The sequence below is a fragment of the Neodiprion virginianus genome, chromosome 1 (assembly GCF_021901495.1).
Source record: "Neodiprion virginianus isolate iyNeoVirg1 chromosome 1, iyNeoVirg1.1, whole genome shotgun sequence".
Lineage (NCBI taxonomy): Eukaryota > Metazoa > Arthropoda > Insecta > Hymenoptera > Diprionidae > Neodiprion > Neodiprion virginianus.
In genome coordinates, this window is record NC_060877.1 from 14,434,935 (window position 1) to 14,455,191 (window position 20,257).

The following is a 20,257-nucleotide window of genomic DNA, read 5'->3' on the forward strand; positions in this document are numbered from 1 at the left end:
CTTAATTTAAGTACAGTATATCTTTTCTGTTCTGCCTATCTATCTTAAAACCGTGTTAATCATTACCTTTAGTATCGCGAGCTTACGCATATTTCCCGGTTATTCAGAAAACGTTCCGTTAATTGTTAACTCTCTCGCTTAACCTTTCTCTGGCTATAAATATTGTTAATTATCGCATTTATCGTACTTGTATCGCCAACTCTTCAGCTACTTGCTTGTCAGTAAACTTATCGCTTCTTGTTTAATATATTTGATATTATTCCTGCTTCACCTGTTTCTTATTTTATCTATTGGATTCGACTCCGCCCCTCTACCATTATCTTGTCTATCTGAGCGAACTGTGCAAAACCGTCGTAGAACCTGACCTTACCTTTATCTATTACCTTTACCTTTACCTGTATCTCTTTGTCGAATTATCTATTTTTGACGTATGTGCGTCTGGCGCCCGACACTTGTATCTTTCTCTCTTATTACCTCTCTCTATCTAATTATTCAGGTTGGTGACTGCGCCGTAGGGTAACCAATTATCTCGTTTCTATCGTTTTATCCTCAACCTCATAAAAATTGGTTACAGTCCATACCCATGTGCAACCCAATTAATCGCTGATGAGGTAGTACACCACATGGTGCACAGTCAAAATGGAACGTGGGAAAGTGTATGCAAAGAAAATTTGCTCAGGAAGCTTCATTACTTGCCAAACATCTTAAACACAAATCTCTCAAATGACGGTCGTTGAGTCTAATTTTTTTCCATCAGACGCCACCTCATCCCCACACCTTTTCGCTAATCTTGAGCCCCATATCGCTAACGAAGCCGAACAAGGATTCGTTAATCATTCGCCATTACTTAATTTTTCCGTAGCATGTGTGCGTAACGAAAAAAAAAAGCGGCTTGAGGAAGTCAGACGCGTAGCTTGACTTCCTCAAGCCACTTCTTTTTTTATCAAGTGTCATAAACTATCGCAAACAAGAGTCTGTTAGTTAGCATTCGAAGGGTTCGATTTTTGATTTTTGACTCGTTAATTAGTAACTACAGATGATGCGGACGTGACTTGTGAAATTTATCGCACTGTACATTATTTCAACCTCAAATTCATATGAAAATCATTTCCACCCTTCCTAGATAAAGTCACGTATGGCCCACGAAATTAGATGAAACATTGTATAAGATCGAATATGGGGTAGGTTCTTGGAAATGTAAGTCATAATAATAACGTGGAAAAAACTTGTTGATGTTTCGGCCCAGGGTGAGGGCCCTCCTCAGGACAAAATGTATAATTGGATCTGTTCAATCAATACACCAAATAAAATTACAATTTTGAAGAAAATGCAATTAATAGTTATATTACAAAAATGATACATAAAAATGATAATAATTAAACTTAAAAATAAAGGTAAACCAATTCAACACAAGTATAATTACTTCAGTGCAATGTTGAGCGAGTGAATTCTCGGACTCATATCTCCCGCGCTTGCGTGCGCAGATGTGATAGGGAGAACGACGAGGAGAAATGTACACGTTTCGAGTCTGGCGCTGTGGTCGCAAAAAAAAAAAAAAAAACAACGGTGGAATCAATTAGTGCTGGACATACATTGAGAGACGAGCTCTTTTATTTTTTCTAAAAGCATTAAATAAAGTCTAATGTTCTGTATTTTTCTCATCCCATGTAATCGTGTGTTTATCATAATTTCTGAACCATCACCTAGAATCCACTGGGAACGAAGCAAAACTCTACATGCAACGTAGCGAGGCATGTGCACTTTTTGTAGTTGTATAAGATACAATTTAAATGTTTAACGAGAAAAAAAATTGAAGGTTGAGTTAAGTAAAAATAGATTAAAGATGAATGGATTTAAATATATACAACGATTACTTTAGATGCTAAGGCCATTTTTGTTAAATAAATGGCTATACATAACTCCCAACTACTCATGTTCAGAAACATACTTTGTTGAAGAGGTCAAACAAATAGAGTAAATGAATTGTCAAACAGACTATAACGGTTAACTGCCATGCGGCAACTGAGGAAGAGGCAGTGTATTAAGCTAGAATCAAAATCCACAATTCCATAAATGAATCAGTGTAGGAGACAAAGAGAAGCTCATAGAAATATATCGATAGAATGAACGGTCGGTAAAAAGTAATTCGATTGTTACCGTTTGATGAGAGAGGTGTATACGTTATTTAAGTGTTCTATGTCTTGGCGAAAATTGACACTATTTAAATAGCATAAATGTTGCACATTTTTAAGTAAATTCTACGGCTATACAACGGTTCTGTTTCTAAAACACTAGTTGTCTCATAATCAAAATTATGATCTGCAGTGATCATATGCCTAGTCAAAGCAGTGTGATGTTCTTCGTTGTCTCGTATATTCCTTTTATGTTCGTTGATTCTCGTATGGATCTGTCTGCTATTCCGTCCGATATAAACCTTGTTACAATCTTTACATGGTATTTTGTAGACAATATTTGAACGCTTATCCTTCTGGAGTACATGTTTGCTAGTATCAAATAGATGGCTGCGATTATTGTTGTTAGTACCAACAAAAGAAATTTCATATTTGTTAAAAATGTGGTCGAGAGGTTCAAAAAGACCAGCAATATAAGGTAAAGCTACATTTTTATTTGTGTTAGCAATATTTGATACAGATTGGCTAGTGTTGGAATCATTTGTTAAAAGTGATTCGCGTTTTAATTTTATATATTTTGTTAGTACATGAGAAGGATAATTATTCAATCTTGACACTCGAAATATAAGATTCAAATTTTTGTCATGAAATTCAGTGTTAGACAGCCTGATCGCACGTTCGACTAGGTAGTTGATTGTACTTATTTTGTAGGACTTTGGTTAATGTGAATTATAGTTTAAGTAACATTACGACCAAGTTTTTTTATGGTACCAGTCCGTTTTTAACTTTGAGTTATCATTAATAACTAAGACATCTAGGAAGCTAATCTTATGTTCAAATTCAACTTCTACTGTGAATTGTAATCTTTGGTGATATGTAGTGGAAATGTTTTGATATTTTCACAGCATCCCCACCGATAAGGTTAATAACATTTTAATTGTATAGGCATGTTACCTTGTTAATCTCATACGCCTCGTTACATATTAATTTTAAGTAATTCACCTGTGTTACCTATTATTCTTTTTCGTGACAGATGTTTCTGTCAATATAATCGTTCTGAGGGGGGCCCTCACCCGGGCCAAAACGTAAACAATTTTTTGATGTTGTTACTGACCTTCATTTCTAAGAAAAATATTTACTTCTATATTGACAATGTTTACTGTACAAGACGTACAGACGAGGAATATTTAAGTATATTAATGGAAATCTTCACGCGTTTACAAAATACAGGGCTGAGAGTAAATAGATAAATGCGATTTTCTCAAATCACAAATAGAAATCTTAGCTTACGTAATTGATGAACAAGGACTGAAACCTAGAGATGGTAAAATTAAAGCAATATATGCAGCTCCACTACCTAGTACGTGGAGGAGTGAGAAGCTTTTCTTGGATTGGTAAATTTCTGTGAAAGATTTCTAGAAGATAGAGCAAATTATATTTGGCCTTTATATGAATTAGTAAAATCGAAAAAGTGAAATTGGAATGAAAAATGTCAAAAAGGTTTCGAATGGATAAAAAATCAAATAACTTCAGATAAAATTCTAACTAATCACAATCCAACATACCACTGGTATTAGCATGCAATGCAAGCGATTACGATTTATCAGCAATACTTTCACATAGTTTCAGTGCCGGTACTCAACGACCAATAGCTTTCGCTTCAAAAATAATCCCGAAAAGTGAACGACATCGAGCAATAATTAACAAAGAAGCTGGTGCTGTAATTTTTGGATTCAAAAAATTTCACCTATATGTTTACGGTGATGAAGTAATATTAAAAACAGATCATGAACCACTTAAATTCGTTTTTGGAAGTAAAATCTTATCAAAAATGTTGCACAGTAGACTACAGAGATGGGCGTACTTTTTACCGGGCTACACTTATAAAATTGAAGTTGTAAAATTTAAAGCCAAGGGTGATTGTGATGCTCTTTCTAGACTACCGATTACAGATGAAATGACAATTTTCGAAGATGAATACACTAGTATTAATTACAAAGATAATGAATACTCAATAATTGATTTCAAAAAAGTAGTTTTTGCAACTAAACACGATATTTATTAAAACGAATAACCGAGTATATTCAAAATGACTGGCCGAAAACAGAATCACTAGGCAGATATTGAACGAATTTTCCACATAAAAAGACATGAACCAGACATAGAAAATAACTGTTTAATGTGCGGTCTTTGAAGCAAAATGTATTAATGAATTACATTCCTCACATTTTTAGGAGTACTTAAGGGGGGGGTACACCATGCAAGCAAAAAAAATACTGCAACTTTGCGATTTTTTTTTGAAAAAACGGATTTATTTATGAACATGCGGTCTTGAATACATTAATATATAAGTCTTTGAGAACTTTAAAAAATTTTTTTATTGTCGAAAAATTTCAAAATGGCGTCGTGACAGTTGGATCCCCAAAGCCGCTCGGAAAAATGGGGTGCGAGATTTGGTGGAGTCGTGGATAGTCCTAGAACACTCAAATTACAAAAAATTAGTTGTATATTATGTTTTCTTGTCCACTACGTACCACTTTTTTGATATCTAGTCTGAAAAATTTTTTTTGACCGTTTGAAGTCGCAAAAACGTGGTCGAAAAATTGAAAAAAAAAAAATCGTCACTTAAACAATCATAAAAAATTTTTGAGACTAGATATCAAAAAAGTGGTACGTAGTGGACAAGAAAACATAATATACAACTAATTTTTTGTAATTTGAGTGTTCTAGGACTATCCACGACTCCACCAAATCTCGCACCCCATTTTTCCGAGCGGCTTTGGGGATCCAACTGTCACGACGCCATTTTGAAATTTTTCGACAATAAAAAAATTTTTTAAAGTTCTCAAAGACTTATATATTAATGTATTCAAGACCGCATGTTCATAAATAAATCCGTTTTTTCAAAAAAAAATCGCAAAGTTGAAGTATTTTTTTTTGCTTGCATGGTGTACCCCCCCCTTAAAATGAAGCAAATAGCGAGAAATTATTTCTGGTGGACATACATCGACAGGGACATAGAATCAATAGCAAACACTTGTAAAATTTGCTTAGAATCTAAGATAAATTCTTCAAAATTAGCTCTAACACTATGGCTATGGCCGAGCAAACCCTGGTCACAAGTACATATAGATTTCATGGGTCCGTTTCATAATTGTATGTTATTAGTAGTCGTAGACGCACACTCCAAATGGCCGGAAATTATAAACATGAAACACGACACGACTTCAATGAATCTGATAAAAGCTCTTGACAGTTTGTTTAATAGATTAGGGTTGCCAGATCACGTTGTAAGCGATAACGGTCAGCAACTTACAAGCGCAGAATTCAGAGAATTTTTAACAAGGTATAGAATAAAACATACATTTTCAGCATCTTATTACCCTGTGACAAACGGAGTAGCAGAAAATTGTGTTCGTACCGCTAAGAGTAGAATAGACAAATTATAGAAGAAAATCATTGTTTAGACTTTTCGATTGACAGATTCTTAACAAATTATTGAAATATAGTTCACAATTCGACTTATTGTTACTGAAACCGAATACTCAAAGCACAGTCGAAATTCAACAATATAATCAAAACTATTCAAAAACGAAAGCAGGAGAGTAGCATTTTCCGAAGGAAAAGTCGTTTATGCGATAGACTTTCGTCGAAATATAACCAATAAAACTGAAGCCTTAGTTATTGAGAAAACCTCATCGGTTTTGTACATCATTAAATTTACAAATGGTTACAATACAAAGAGACATGTAAATCAAATAATTAGAACTCAATTGGTGTCAAATCCAAGGCGAGGGGGTCGGAAGATAGCGATTCTGGTACAAGCGAAATTAACATCAATGATGATTGTGAAACTAGCGACCTATGACTTAAGAGAAAATTGTAACAGTGAACAGTGCTTTGTTGAGGATTGTTCCGTGTGTGTTGCATGAGAGAGAGGGCGACGAGAAACGGTTGCTAAGCGTGAATCAGTCTGCTGATACGCATAAGAGCGAACATACACGCGAGCGTATACAAAAATAATTGTCAAGATCCTGTAAAAATAAAGACATTCATCAGACGTTAATCTTATCCTTTGATTTATCCTGCACCGTCAACTGTCACAATAGGTTATGGGCCCAGGTACCCAGTAACTGTGCAAAAAAAAAAAAAAGTGAGTGGTCGTAAAGAGTGGAGCGCGGGCCACGAGGGCGGAAAGCGGCAGCCATCTTAGACGTTCGTATAGCGGTATATACGCATGTGGCCGCGAGGCGATATCGAATCGAAAATGTCCGATGCGATCTCCACGAAGAACGTCACGACATTCGATGGAGGAGATTATCAGACGTGGAAGTTCCAGATGAAAATGTTATTTATCGTGAATCGCAAATTTGACGCGACAAAGACCGGTCAACGAAGCCGCGGAGCTGGCCGCGTTGGTGGCAGATGATGCCCGTGCGAGTTTCTTACTGGCCTTAACATTAGAGCCGGATCAGCTGCGACCGTTATTAACGTGCAGCTTGGCGAGTGAAATGTGGCGGAGGTTAGCTAGTGTGCACGAGCAAAAATCGGCGTCGAACAAACTCATGCTCATGACGAGACTGTACGAGTACAAAATGGCGCCAAAGGACTCGATGATGCAGCACATAGCGAAAGTACAGAACATGGCGGCTCAGTTGATAGACCTTGGTGAATCAGTGTCGAACAGTACGATAATGGCGAAAATTCTCGGGAGTTTAACCGCGAAGTACGCGACGTTCCAAACAGCGTAGGACAACGTGCCGGCAAATCTACAGAGTCTCGAGAGTCTACAAGAGAGACTTCTGCGGGAAGAGGCGCGATTGTCGGCGAACGACGAAGTTCCGGGTGCTTTCTCGTCAACGAAAAAAGTGAAAAAAAACGAAAAAGTCAGTTCGCAAGACGTGAAAAAGAAACGAAGCGTGCGGGATAAAACGAAACTTAAATGCTTCAAGTGTCATGAGTTCGGACATTTCTCGCGGAAATGCCGAAACAAAAGGCGGGAAAACGGCGACGGTGATACGAGCGGGTCACGTGATTGTGCGTTCGTCGTCGAGCAATCGTGCTCGAGACGCTCGGACAAGGTCGCTAAAGACCGGACGTACGAAATACCCAACGATATCGCGAGTTCGGTGCTTCGAGCTTCAAAGTGTGAATCGTGGATAACAGACAGTGGTGCGTCGTGTCATATTACGTATAGGCGTGACTGGCTAAGAGAGTATCGCGAAATAGTCAACGGCGGCTCGGTGTCTCTCGGAGACGATAAACAGTGCAAGGTCGTTGGCGAAGGAACAATCGCGATCGAGAAGTACGTAAACGGTGCGTGGAGTTCGTCTAATATAGAAAAAGTTCTGTATATTCCGAACATGAAAAAGAATCTGTTTTTGGTCGGAGTGCGTACGTCTCGAGGATACGAAGTGTCATTCTCGGGAAAACAAGTGATCATAAGAAACAATGGTGACGTCATCGCGTATGGAATCAAACAAGAGAACCAGATCTTTAGGACGCTGTTTCGAGTGTAGGGCGCAGAAGAAGAAAACTACGAGGCGAACGTGGCTAAGATAAACTTTCAAATATGGCACGAAAGGTTCGGGCACGCGAACGGACGAGCGCTACGCGAACTGGTGGACAAAAGACTCGTCAAAGGGGTTGAATTGCCGAAAACTAGTGGGGTATTTTGCGAAGATTGCCAATTAGGTAAATCGCACCGAAAAGTATTTAAAAAGGAACGCGTGCGAGCGAGTACCATACCCGGGGAAGTAATACACACGGATGTGTGTGGGCCAATGCTAGTAGAGTCACCAGGGGGTTCGCGTTTTCTGCTCACGTTCAAGGACGATGCCTCGAGTTTTCGACATATTTATTTCTTGCGTCATAAGAGCGATGTGCTGAGTAAATTCAAATTGTTTGATAAACTGATCGAAAATAAATTCGGGAGAACGATGCGGGTATTGAGGTCCGATAATGGGCGCGAATTTCGAAACAGAGAGATGGAAAATTATCTTGATTCGCGCGGGATACAAAGAGAGTACACAGCACCGCAGACGCCCGAACAAAACGGGAAAGCAGAACGTGATAATCGCACGTTGATCGAAAGTGCGAGAACGATGTTACACGCGAAAGGTTTACCCGTAAAATTATGGGCAGAGGCATGTAGCACGGCGATTTATTTAATGAACAGAGCGAGCTCATCGAGCGCGCGAAACGGTGCGATGCCGTATGAAATGTGACTCGGTCGAAAGCCAAATTTGAGTCACTTGCGTATTTTCGGGTCCGAGGCGTTTGTGAACATTCCGAAACAAAAGGTAACAAAATTCGATGTTCGAGCGAAGAAAATGGTGCTCGTCGGTTACGACTCGAATTCTACAAATTACCGCGTGTATGATCCCGTAACACAAAAGGTTTCGGTAACGCGAAACGTGGTATTTAACGAAAAGATCGGAAAAACTACGCTCTCAGCGAACAGAGAGCCGGGCGATGAAATGATTCTACCAAAGGTGGAAGAGGCAGCTCCGGTACGAGAGGAGATCAACGAGCAAGGTGGCGAAGCAGATGACGGAAACGGTGAAGAAGACGAGGTGTTTTGGCCAGCAAACGAAGAAAGGGAAAATGCTCAGCCCCGGCTGGTTGACCAAGCACCAGTCGAGAACGAGCGAGTATTACGCGATCGAGGGTCGATAAAGCGACCAGCGCGATACGAAATCAACGTGGCCGAATATGAGGTTCTGGAGTCATTCGAGGAAACGATGCGCTGCGGCGACGCTGACAAATGGGTCGAAGCAATCCACACGGAATTGAGAGCTCACGACGAGAGCAAAACATGGTCGTTAGTAAAAAGAGAACCGGGAATGAAGACAGTCGACTCAAAGTGGGTATTCAAGGTCGTAAAGAATACGAGAGGTGACTTAGTAAAGTTCAAGGCGCGCCTTTGCGCACGTGGCTTTATGCAACGAGAAGGGACTGACTTTACCTACATTCGCACTGGTCGTACACTACGACTCGCTGACGGTTTTGTTAGCAATCGTCGCTGAGAAGGAATTGGAATTAGCTCAATTCGACGTGGAAACGGCGTTCATTTACGGGAAATTAGACACGGAAGTTTTCATGGAAGTACCAAACGGGTTGAAAGTGAAACAAAGTGACGCGAAACAAGTCGTGTGTCGGTTAGAAAAATCCCTGTACGGTCTCAAACAGGCACCTCGCTGTTGGAATCGCGAGTTTAGCAATTTTTTGAGACAGTTTGAGTTTCGCGAAACAGAAGCAGATAAATGTATCTTCGTCGGTAAGGTAGAGCAATCGGGAGTGTACGTAGCGTTGTTTGTGGACGACGGGTTGATTGCGGCGGAGTCGAGAGAAGCTTTAGAGAGTGTTCTCAAGCATCTTGTCGAATCGTTCAAAATTACGATCGGCGACACAAGCTTATTTTTCGGTATGCAGATTAAGCGTGATCGAAAAGAGAAACGACTGTTTGTACACCAGAGTGCGTATGCGAAGCGTGTGATTGAGAGGATTGGTATGAGAAATGCGAAGCCAGTAAGTGTACCGGTGAATCCGAGCGTGATTTTTCAACCCGTTGTAGAAGAAGAAGAGCGAGCGGAAAACGTGCCGTACAGAGAGGCTGTAGGGTCACTTATGTTTGTGGCGATAATATCAAGACCGGTGTCACGAGCGCCGCATATTTACTCAAAACTATAATATATTACCGATTATATCAATTATTATTTTATATATTATTATTATCTCTAGAAACAAGGAAGCATAGTTTTAGTTAGTCTATACAAAATATTTTATTATAATCAGTTCGTGGAGTAGTCAAGCGCAACGGCGTAGTTGGACAGCCAGCAACGTCAGCGTCTTCGCGCCCGCCGGATCCCGGGTGTAATCAACACCGGGATGAGGCGAGCGCGAAATCACGCGCTTCGAGGATGACTGTTGCGAGGCGAGCCTTTGTTCGAAATTGTGGATTTGGCGAAAACGCCGAATTGTAAATTCAGCGGAAACTCACTCGCCGCCCGACGTTCCAAGGGGTGTCGGACGAGCGAGCGAAGGCAGTCCCCGTTAGAGACAGCTAAGAACGACATCAACGGAACCCAGGCTCCTTTAGAGCTGCTGTGTGAAGAGTATCAGACTTAGAATCACCGACGATTAGAGCGAGAACACCTCTGAATCTACAAGCGGTATTCCGGAGCATCTCGCGTCGCGGCGTCAGTCTTTGAAGCTAGCAATAAGCGCAATTGTATAAGCCACGAACTCTATAGAGCAGTGTAGCCGTAAGTGAGTGTGTGAAGGTGTGTAAACTTCGGCACCATCGAGGCCGAAGCAGCAAGAGAGCGAGAGAGGGAGAACGTGAGTAGAATTAGACCAAAATATTGTAAGCTTCCTTGTTTAGCACCTTTTCTGCTTTTAGTTGAGCTATTAAACATTTTTTACTTTGCTTCCTTCAAAATATTGGCACGTTCAATTGAAATCCTCCAACCCTATTTCCAGGGAACGCCCTGTAGAGGACGTTCGCCTCCTAACCTGCCAAAAAAATAAATATAAACCTCAGTAAGAACAAAGAGGGTTTAAGCCGTCGCGTGCGAGACCGCTCCGCACGTGACAGACCAAACTGGTGTCAGAAGTGGGATACGAGGTGATTTTCCTTGGGAATTGGAATCGAGGATTCAATTTTTTGTGAAATTTCAAAATCACAAAATTTTTCGAATTTGTCTTATTTTTAACAAACTAGGGAGTCGAACTATATGTAATAGAATCGCTGATCCTTTCGATATCCTTCCCTACCCCCGGACTTACCAACATGCCAAATCACGCTCAGGCCAGAGACGCCGCCGATATGACGGCCGACCTGGTCGCCAGTGTCTCCACTATGGTGGAAAATTTGACTATTCAAAACAATTTCGCGAATATTCCCGAATTTGACGGGAAAAACATGCCTTTACGGGATTTTTTGCAAGACATCCAAAACGCGTCCATGTTCGTGCCAGCCGCGGCAGAACCGCAGTACCTCGGCGCAGTAATATCGCGATTACGCGGGGACGCGCGAAACTGCATCTACGGCGAGAAGATCGAGAGCATGGCCGGGTTGGTGAAACTGTTGAAGAATCGACTCGCCCGGGGACACACCTACGATTACTATACAGAGGCGCTGTCGACGGTCCGGATGAAACGCGATCAAACCATCGGGCAATTTTACGACAAAGTTCGAATTTTGCTAAGCGGGGGAAGAAGCGCGTACAGGTCATATTTTGGCGTCGATCCGCCAGAATTGAATCGGGACCCGCTACATCGAATCGCGCTAGGTTCATTCATAAAAGGGTTGCCTACCCATATCGGAGCCGCGGTAGATTTGCGAGAGCCGGAAAGTCTCGAAGCAGCCTTCCAAATCGCCGAAAAGCTAGCGCTTCGAAGCAGCCAATGGAAAGGAATTGAGTCGAGCCAGGAGGAAATGGCGCGTGTTCTTTACGCTCGCTATAACACCCGAACTCCGTCGCCGACGGCTCGGGAAGGTAAACCGACGTCTACTTATCGAAGCCAGTCACCACAACCGGCTACCGGATTTTTTTTTAAACCCGCGCAAACGTCTGATAACCGCGAGACTGCCACGGGAAGGTCATATACTAGTCCGTTAACACCTTGCGGATATACACATTGCTGTAAAAAAACCAGGTGTTGCCCGTGCTGCCCGTTAATGCAACGGTCATCTCCGGGACGTTCCCCGCAAAGGGAGCCTTTAAACTTTCCCGGGGCTCGCCGGGCAAATTCCCCTGCGGGCCCGATCGGAGTGAGCGAGTCGAGTCGACCCCGAGAACACCAACAGTCAGTGAGGTTCCTGGAGAACGATGTCTCGTTCTCTGGACCCCCACCGACCAGGAGAGCCCAGTAGTCGAACTAAGTGCTCCCGAACTTCGTGACAGGAAGGGAAAATTCTTTCTTGACACGGGTTCATCAGCCAGCTTGATTAAACTAAATGCCCTCGATCCAGACTTAATTGTAAACACTGACGATAAAATATGGGTAACAGGATTAGAGGAATCGGATATTCCGACGCTCGGCTCAGTTGTCCTCCACATCTCTGAAAAACCAGCCAAGTTTTATGTGTTACGAACCCTGCCGCTGAGAAGCGACGCGTTAATCGGTAAACCATATTTTTTCGCGGAAAAAGCCGAAATTTCATTTCACCATAATACTCTAGTTACCTCAAGCGATCCCATCCGACCTAAGCCTTTCATAGGTCTACCTCCTTCCGATGCAGAACCCACAAAACGCGTGTTAGCGGCGAAAATCACTTCGGAGAAACGAAGTTATAAACTGCGCGCGCGTACGAGTGAGCAAATAAGCATCCCTTTAAATAACGCGAATCTAAAGGAGGGATACTTACCGCGAATCGAAACTCAACCGGGCGTGTTTATCGGAGAAAGTATCGTTGCTCCTACGGGAGGATCGTGCTACGTCTTAGCAATAAACACGCTATTCGACGACATCGAATTAGAAATCGAGCCTCAGGAACTCGAAGATTTCGAGCCATATCGGGAGAACGGCTATTGGAGCGACGAAAGCTCCGACGGTAGCGGTGTAGAGACTACTCCGCCGACGGATCGAGTAGAAGCCATAATTAAATCATTGCGGTTAGATAGGCTCAATGAGGTAGAGCGTGCACATGTTATAAGTCTCATCGAGGAATACCCCCACATGTATAAGCCACCAGGCGATAGATTGCGATGCACGGATCAAGTTCGCCATCGGATCCCGACGGTGGACGAGCTCCCGGTAAACGCAAAGCAATACAGATTTCCTGTTATGTATCGGTCGGAACTGGAGCGGCAAGTTGAGAAAAAGCTAAGCGAGGGAATAATTGTTCATTCACGCTCCCCGTATAACTCGCCGGTCTGGATAGTTCCCAAAAAACCCGACTCTCAAGGGAATCCTCGGATGCGCATGGTCATCGATTTCCGTAAATTGAACGAGAAGACGATTTCCGACGCGTACCCCCTCCCGAATATGATAGAAGTACTCGAACAGCTGGGAAAAGCCACGTATTTTTCGACATTCCATCTAGCGAGCGGCTTCCAGCAGATCCCGATGGATCGAAGAGACGGTCCAAAGACAGCGTTTTCCACGATAAACGGGCACTACGAGTACGCTAGCATGCTCGAAGGTCTCAAAAACGCGCCTGCGACCTTTCAGCGCCTGATGGATCGGGTGCTGATTGGGTTGCAAGGGACAGAACTGTTCGTGTATTTCGACGATATCGTAGTATTTGCGGAAATTCTCGAAGAGCATGAGACTAAAATCCGGCGTCTCATGCAACGTCTCGAGGAAGCTAACCTCGTCCTCGAACCGGATAAATGTGAATTCTTGCGTAGCGAAGTCGCGTATCTCGGGCATATCGTTAGCCGCGACGGGTTGCGCATGGACCCCAAGAAGCTAGAGGCAGTACGTAAATTCCCGCACCCAAGGACGCAGAAAAACGTGCGGCAATTTCTGGGACTCGCCGGTTATTACCGTCGGTTTATTCCGGATTTCGCTGCCATATCCAAGCCCTTATCAGACTTACTCAAAAAGGGAAAACCGTTCGTATGGGAGCGAGAGCAGAAAAACTGCTTCCGCAGGCTTCGCAAGGCCCTCTGTCAAGAACCGATCTTACAATACCCCGATCTATCTAAACAATTTATTTTGACGACCGACGCCTCGGAATTTGCACTCGGTGCAGTATTGTCGCAAATTCACGATGGCCACGATCTACCGGTCGCGTACCACTCTAGAATCTTCACTAACGCTGAAAAGAACTACGGAACTACGGAACAAGAGTGTCTGGCCATAATCGATTCAATTGAACATTTCTCCACGTATCTCTATGGAAGAAAATTTAAGCTCGTAAGCGATCACGAGCCTCTCAAATGGATGCGTTCTACGCTCGATCCAGGCAAGAGGCTCAACAGATGGAAAATTAGGTTAAGTAAATACGATTATGAATTCCAGCATAAGCCAGGGCGTGAAAATGTAAATGCCGATGCACTCTCCCGTAATCCCGTAGACCTAAAGAACCTCTCGTCTACAAGTGATTCGGACGCAGAGACGAACGTCCCTCAGAATGCTCAGGTTTTGCCTTTATCTTCGAAACCTTCCGGTAATCGTAAAGACACGACACCTGAGATATCAGCTGGCCCGTCCAAGGCCGACGCATCAGTCGTAGCGGCACGCACACGTTCGCGCCTACGCAGCGTGCCCACGGTGCCCACAGTACCCGAAAGAAGAGAGGGGAGCTCGGAGAGCTCAGGCCCGGTGGCGACACGCACGCGCGGGAAGGTCGTTACAAGACCCGCGAGGCGCCCACCTCCCGCCGACGAGAAACCCTCCGGATCTGAACCCGAGAGCTCAGGGCCACCCATACAGCGCTTGCACCGCAGTATGTTGCCCTCACAGTTACTTCCTCCGAAAAGACCGAAGTCTCCACCCCCCGTAGAGGTCAAGCCCCTCGAAGGTCCCCAAGAGCCGGTGTTTTCATCGGAATCCGCAAGCGCGACGTCTGACCAGAGGCCTGCCACTATCACGGTTCCGCTCACCGCCCCCAGCAACGATTCAGATGGAAGCACGGAGGAATCGGAAGCAGAAGGTACAAAGACGGTAACGGCAACTCTTGAAGACTCAATTAACAAATTCAACGAATCATTAAGGCGTTTGGAAGAGCGGCATCACACCAAATCCTCCCGTGATCCCAAAAAGGGGCCTGATAAAACAGATTTTGACTGGCCTGATCATCTGTCGGAGGGGGATGAGGTAGAAGAGGAGGCCCGGATGATTCTCCAACAACAAGATCCTTTCGATGACATCGCCGGAGATGCTGAGCTTGCCAGCCGGTTGAAAGCGTTAAAAGGTAGGTTCAAGTCACCATCGGACCAGGAACTAGTACGGCGGCTGAGTGCGAGGGAGAAGATATCATTACGCACGGAAGAAGAAAGGAAGAAAGGAGGCGGACGACGAGACCGATGAGCAACCAGCTGAGAGAGAAAGTATGCCGCGAGTAAGCGCGAGAGTGAGACCCGAGACAAGTATGGCCGCGGAACTCGAGCGCGAACCCGACACCTCGCAGCCCGCTCCCCGCCTCACGGTGAGATGGTCATTGCCCAGCAACGATGCGGCCCCGGCTGCAAAGTCTACACCATACCGACCACGTGCGTTACCACGTGCTACACCTCCCGAAAAGTCCACCGGTAATAAAAGCAAATTCATAACTTTCCCTGATGACCCCATCATAATAGGATCGAAAGACACGAATTCGTCCCCGATCACGTCGTCCTCACTGGACTCGTCCAGTGAAGAGGAACCTGACCAAGAAAAATCTATAGCAAAAACAAGTACGATAATTAGCTCGCGAGAATGTCTAACGTACAAACCAGATAACTTAGTCCATTTCATCTCCGCGGATGGTGAACTATCAACCTCGGTGGGAAAACTACTCGCTGACCTAGGTAGGTTAGATGGACAAACAATTAAAGACCGGAATTTATCGATCGGACAAATAGCGGTGACTCCGTATGGGTCCAATAAAATTTATAGTATTGTTATTAAAAAACGGTACTACGACGAAACAAACGCCGAGCACATATTCAAGGGACTCGAGAATCTTAAATTCGCCCTTCAACAAGCGGCCGTGAAGTCGGTTCGTATTTCACGCTCGGGAGACTATACGGACGAACTACCGCGCACAAAACTGCCCGATTGGTTAAACAAGATACTCGGTAAAACAAACATAGTCACCACGATGTGCTACGGTACCATTCGACGACCACCGGATGAACAACACTCGCAAATAATTGAGGAATTTCATGCGAGTCTTGTCGGAGGCCACCGAGGGGTAACCAAGACCTATCGTAAAATCCGTGAACGTTTTTATTGGCCTTCGCTGAGAAACGAAGTGCAAAATTATATTCGTCGCTGCAAGGGCTGTCAGAAACGTAAATTGGTTCGAGCGAAGACGCGCGAGCCGATGCTCATTACTGATACGCCGGCTGACGTTTTTGATAAGGTGTCACTCGATACGGTGGGTCCGTTGCCGACAACACCACATGGCAATAAACACATACTAACCATGCAAGATCACCTATCGAAATATTGTTTAGCAGAACCGATACCCGATTTAAAAGCGACTACGATCGCCGAAGCTATGGCGAGGCGATTAATTGCGCAATTTGGAGCTCCCCGTGCGATCCTTACTGATCGCGGAGCAGCCTTTACCGGAAATTTACTACGCGAAATATCCAAAATCTTTCATATAAAGCAAATAACGACTTCCGGCTATCGACCACAGACGAACGGAGCATCTCGCGTCGCGGCGTCAGTCTTTGAAGCTAGCAGTAAGCGCAATTGTATAAGCCACGAACTCTATAGAGCAGTGTAGCCGTAAGTGAGTGTGTGAAGGTGTGTAAACTTCGGCACCATCGAGGCCGAAGCAGCAAGAGAGCGAGAGAGGGAGAACGTGAGTAGAATTAGACCAAAATATTGTAAGCTTCCTTGTTTAGCACCTTTTCTGCTTTTAGTTGAGCTATTAAACATTTTTTACTTTGCTTCCTTCAAAATATTGGCTAGTTCAATTGAAATCCTCCAACCCTATTTCCAGGGAACGTCCTGTAGAGGACGTTCGCCTCCTAACCTGCCAAAAAAATAAATATAAACCTCAGTAAGAACAAAGAGGGTTTAAGCCGTCGCGTGCGAGACCGCTCCGCACGTGACACCGGACTTGGCATATGCGGTTAACTCTGTGAGTCTGTTTCTGAATAATCATAACAACGATCACTGGAGAGCGGTGAAACAAATAATGGCGTATCTATCCGGTACGATCGAATACGGAATAGAGTTTCCAGGCGGTGCGGTGGAAGCGTGCCGCAATTAGTTGGGTACTCGGGCGCAGATTACGCGAGCGATCTCGAAACAGGGAGATCGACGACAGGTTACTTGTTTCAGCTCTTTGGCGGTCCTGTTACGTGGGCGAGCCAACGACAAAAGTTGGTTACGTTAAGCACGACGGAGTCAGAGTATGTCGCTGCGTCGGCAACCTCCAAGGAAGCAGTGTGGCTGCGAAGTTTGTTAGAGGGTATCGGACATCCATGTGATAACGAGACTGTGATTTACGTAGATAACATGAGTGCAATAAAACTAGTAAAAAATCCTGAGTTTCACAAACGTACGAAACATATAGATGTCCGTTATCACTTTGTACGTGAGAAAGTCGAGGCGAAAGAGCTAAGAGTTAAGTACATGTGTACTGAAAAACAAAAAGCGGAGAGAGAGGGCGACGAGAAACGGTTGCTAAGCGTGAATCAGTCTGCTGATACGCATAAGAGCGAACATACATGCGAGCGTATACAAAAATAATTGTCAAGAGCCTGTAAAAATAAAGACATTCATCAAACGTTAATCTTATCCTTTGATTTATCCTGCACCGTCAACTGTCACAATATGCTTAATTAAACTAAAAACCAAGTGCTAGAGTGCAAATCAATAGTGAAAAATTGAGGCGCAAATCAAAAGAGCATAATTGTATACCTGCGCGACGTTCACCGAGATTGGTTAATCGAGCCGTCTAACCTCTAACTAAGGAGAAGGGAGTGTAATGTATGTGGACCGCGCATGCGTGTATATGTGTGTAGAATGCGTGAGACGCGGATGCGCAAGAGGGAGCAGGGCACTACGTACGTAGCCAGAGAGCCAGCTGTTTAGCCACAATTTTCTGTACCTTGATTTTGATTAATAAACCCTTAATTTAAGGATACGTGCTGCCCGCTGATTTATCCTCTTCCTCTTCCCAGGCAAAATACATTATACTAACTTAACCTAATATTCAACTTAATTTTCATCTTTAAGAACTGGAAATTGATTCTGGTATTTCAGAAAAGCAATGACAGTGTGAAGTTAAAGAAGAAAATTGTTTATTGCACTAGTAAGTCACATGATAATATATTCTGGAAAACAAAAAGACCGATGATTAGTAATAGAATTCCAGCTTATTTCAAATATGTTAGGAAAAGCAGCATGGATCCTAAGAAAAAATCCTTTCTTCAATGTGATTTGTTTGAAGACAAAAGCCAACCCACACAAAAATTCTGGAGACATATATTATGGGTTGATATGATAAACAAAAGATTCATCCCAAGAGAAACCGTTTTTTCAACTCCATTCGTTCATGAATGATGGAAGATGAACAATTTTACGAAAGAATTCCTAGGAACATGTGAAGTCTGTATGTTTAATTTTTTTTAATATTCTATTATCAGGTAAAATATCTTGGGCAAATTTGTTCGCGATTCGCCAGCTCGCTTCTTCCTTTTTGCCGCTCCATCAATTTGCCACCCGGGGTAAGTGCTCTGGCTTGCCCCCCCCCCCCCCCCCCCCCCTCAGGGCTAGCGCTGGAAACAGTCAAGAAATAATGAGTGATTTTGTACTATACAAAATGGAGTTTGTCGTTGAATCAATTCGATACTCCTGGCTCAGCTTGATAGCATGCAAAGAAACCTGGGTCCCACTGATAGAATTGGCAAAATTAGATATCGAATAACTTGAAGAACTGAAATTGAATGAGTAATTGAAACATGAAACGCAATTTGAGACGTGACAGCAATCGCCTATCAATTGAATAACCCACACATTCACAGCAGTCCGAAGTAGTTTGGATTACTCTCGCAGCACTTTAGAATTGAGGTTGGCCTTTTCTACTTAAGCTGTGTTTAAAAATATTCAGGTCTTTTCAGAAACTCGAAAACAAAGAAGGCATCTTTACATGGCAATTCGTAGATGATCTCAGATCGAAATTCTCTGAAAAAATGTGAAATAAAAACTTAAAGGAGTTAAAAATGAATCGATCAGTAACGTTGTAAATACATATTAACAGCTACTCACATTAGAATTTTCAAAAGCAAGAGTAATGGCATGACTCAATTTTTCACACGTCGTCAATCAATCGTTTCGGAAAATTAAGACAAAATTCTTTTATATGACTTAATAGCCTATCGTCGTGAAAACGGTAGGAACTCTTACATCAGTTTCAACTGGAAAACGTGCGTGTCGATCAATATTGATTTATCTCTCTGTAAGGTGCGGTTTCAGGAGCCTTTTTTCAATTCTTCATAGGCCTGATGATTATGTTCGTTTACTTTTCAGCCTTTGAGAAAACCTCTACTTTTTTACAGGCAGTTTGGGCAGAATAGATTAAGCTTAATCATCAAGTTCTATGTGGTTGCTCCCAACTACTTCGACCTGATGTAAATCTTCATGGCAATGTTTCTTGAAGATTGTGTTTCTGAATTAATATGCTATCGCTGTTACCTCTCGGACAGTGTTCAATGTCTTTTCGAATACTTTTCGCAACGCTGTTCACTACTTATTTAATTGCAGGTCTCTTAGTTATCCGACAACATCCAATTTTGGAAGTTCTGTCAAGTGAAATGATTGAACGACGAACACTACTTTATACTGTGTACAGCTACTCATTATTTCTTGGTTGTTTTCTCGAATGAATTAAAAAGCGTTTTTAATTTTTTATTTAAACGATAAATCCTATTTTCCTGTTTGATTTGCAATACCAACCGATTCAACTGCAATAACTTCATTGTGCTAATCTCACTCACAATCAGAGTGTTAAAATTTCGTGGATTAATTGGTTGAAAAATTAATGAACATTAGTAACTCCTGATTACAAATTTAGAAGATTTAATGTTGAATCAAAAGTAAAACGTCAAAATGTTGAGTATATTATCATGAAACGGTTTCTTCGAAGTCCTATTGATATGTTATTTGTAACAAAATTCATGCCATTAAACTTGGTTTCTCGCGCATGCTGTTCTGATTTGCTTTGTTTTCTACGTCGTAACACTATCATCTGAATTTGATGATGCTGAGAATGATTTTCGCATTTAAGCATTGACTGTACCGTCGTACTTCTCGAGTTGACTGTACGGATAAACATCGAGAAGCGCTGTGCGCGCGCGGCGTTTACGAAGCAAAGAGTTCGGGTATTCTCGTGAATATTCGTGCTCGGGTAGTCTCTCGCGTTAAGCGTTGCGCTTGGCAACAGGCAGTCTAGCGAGTCTCTCTTTGCGTACTGTCTTGCATCGTGATAACATTATTAAGAGAAT

The 20,257-nt window shown here is 42.9% G+C and overlaps 1 protein-coding gene across 2 annotated transcripts in view; it reads right to left on the reverse strand.

Annotated features, from left to right (window-relative positions):
* The window catches only part of LOC124299423 (annulin), a 424,310-nt gene that overhangs the window by 123,734 nt on the left and 280,319 nt on the right, over nucleotides 1-20,257 (reverse strand). The window lies entirely within an intron of this gene.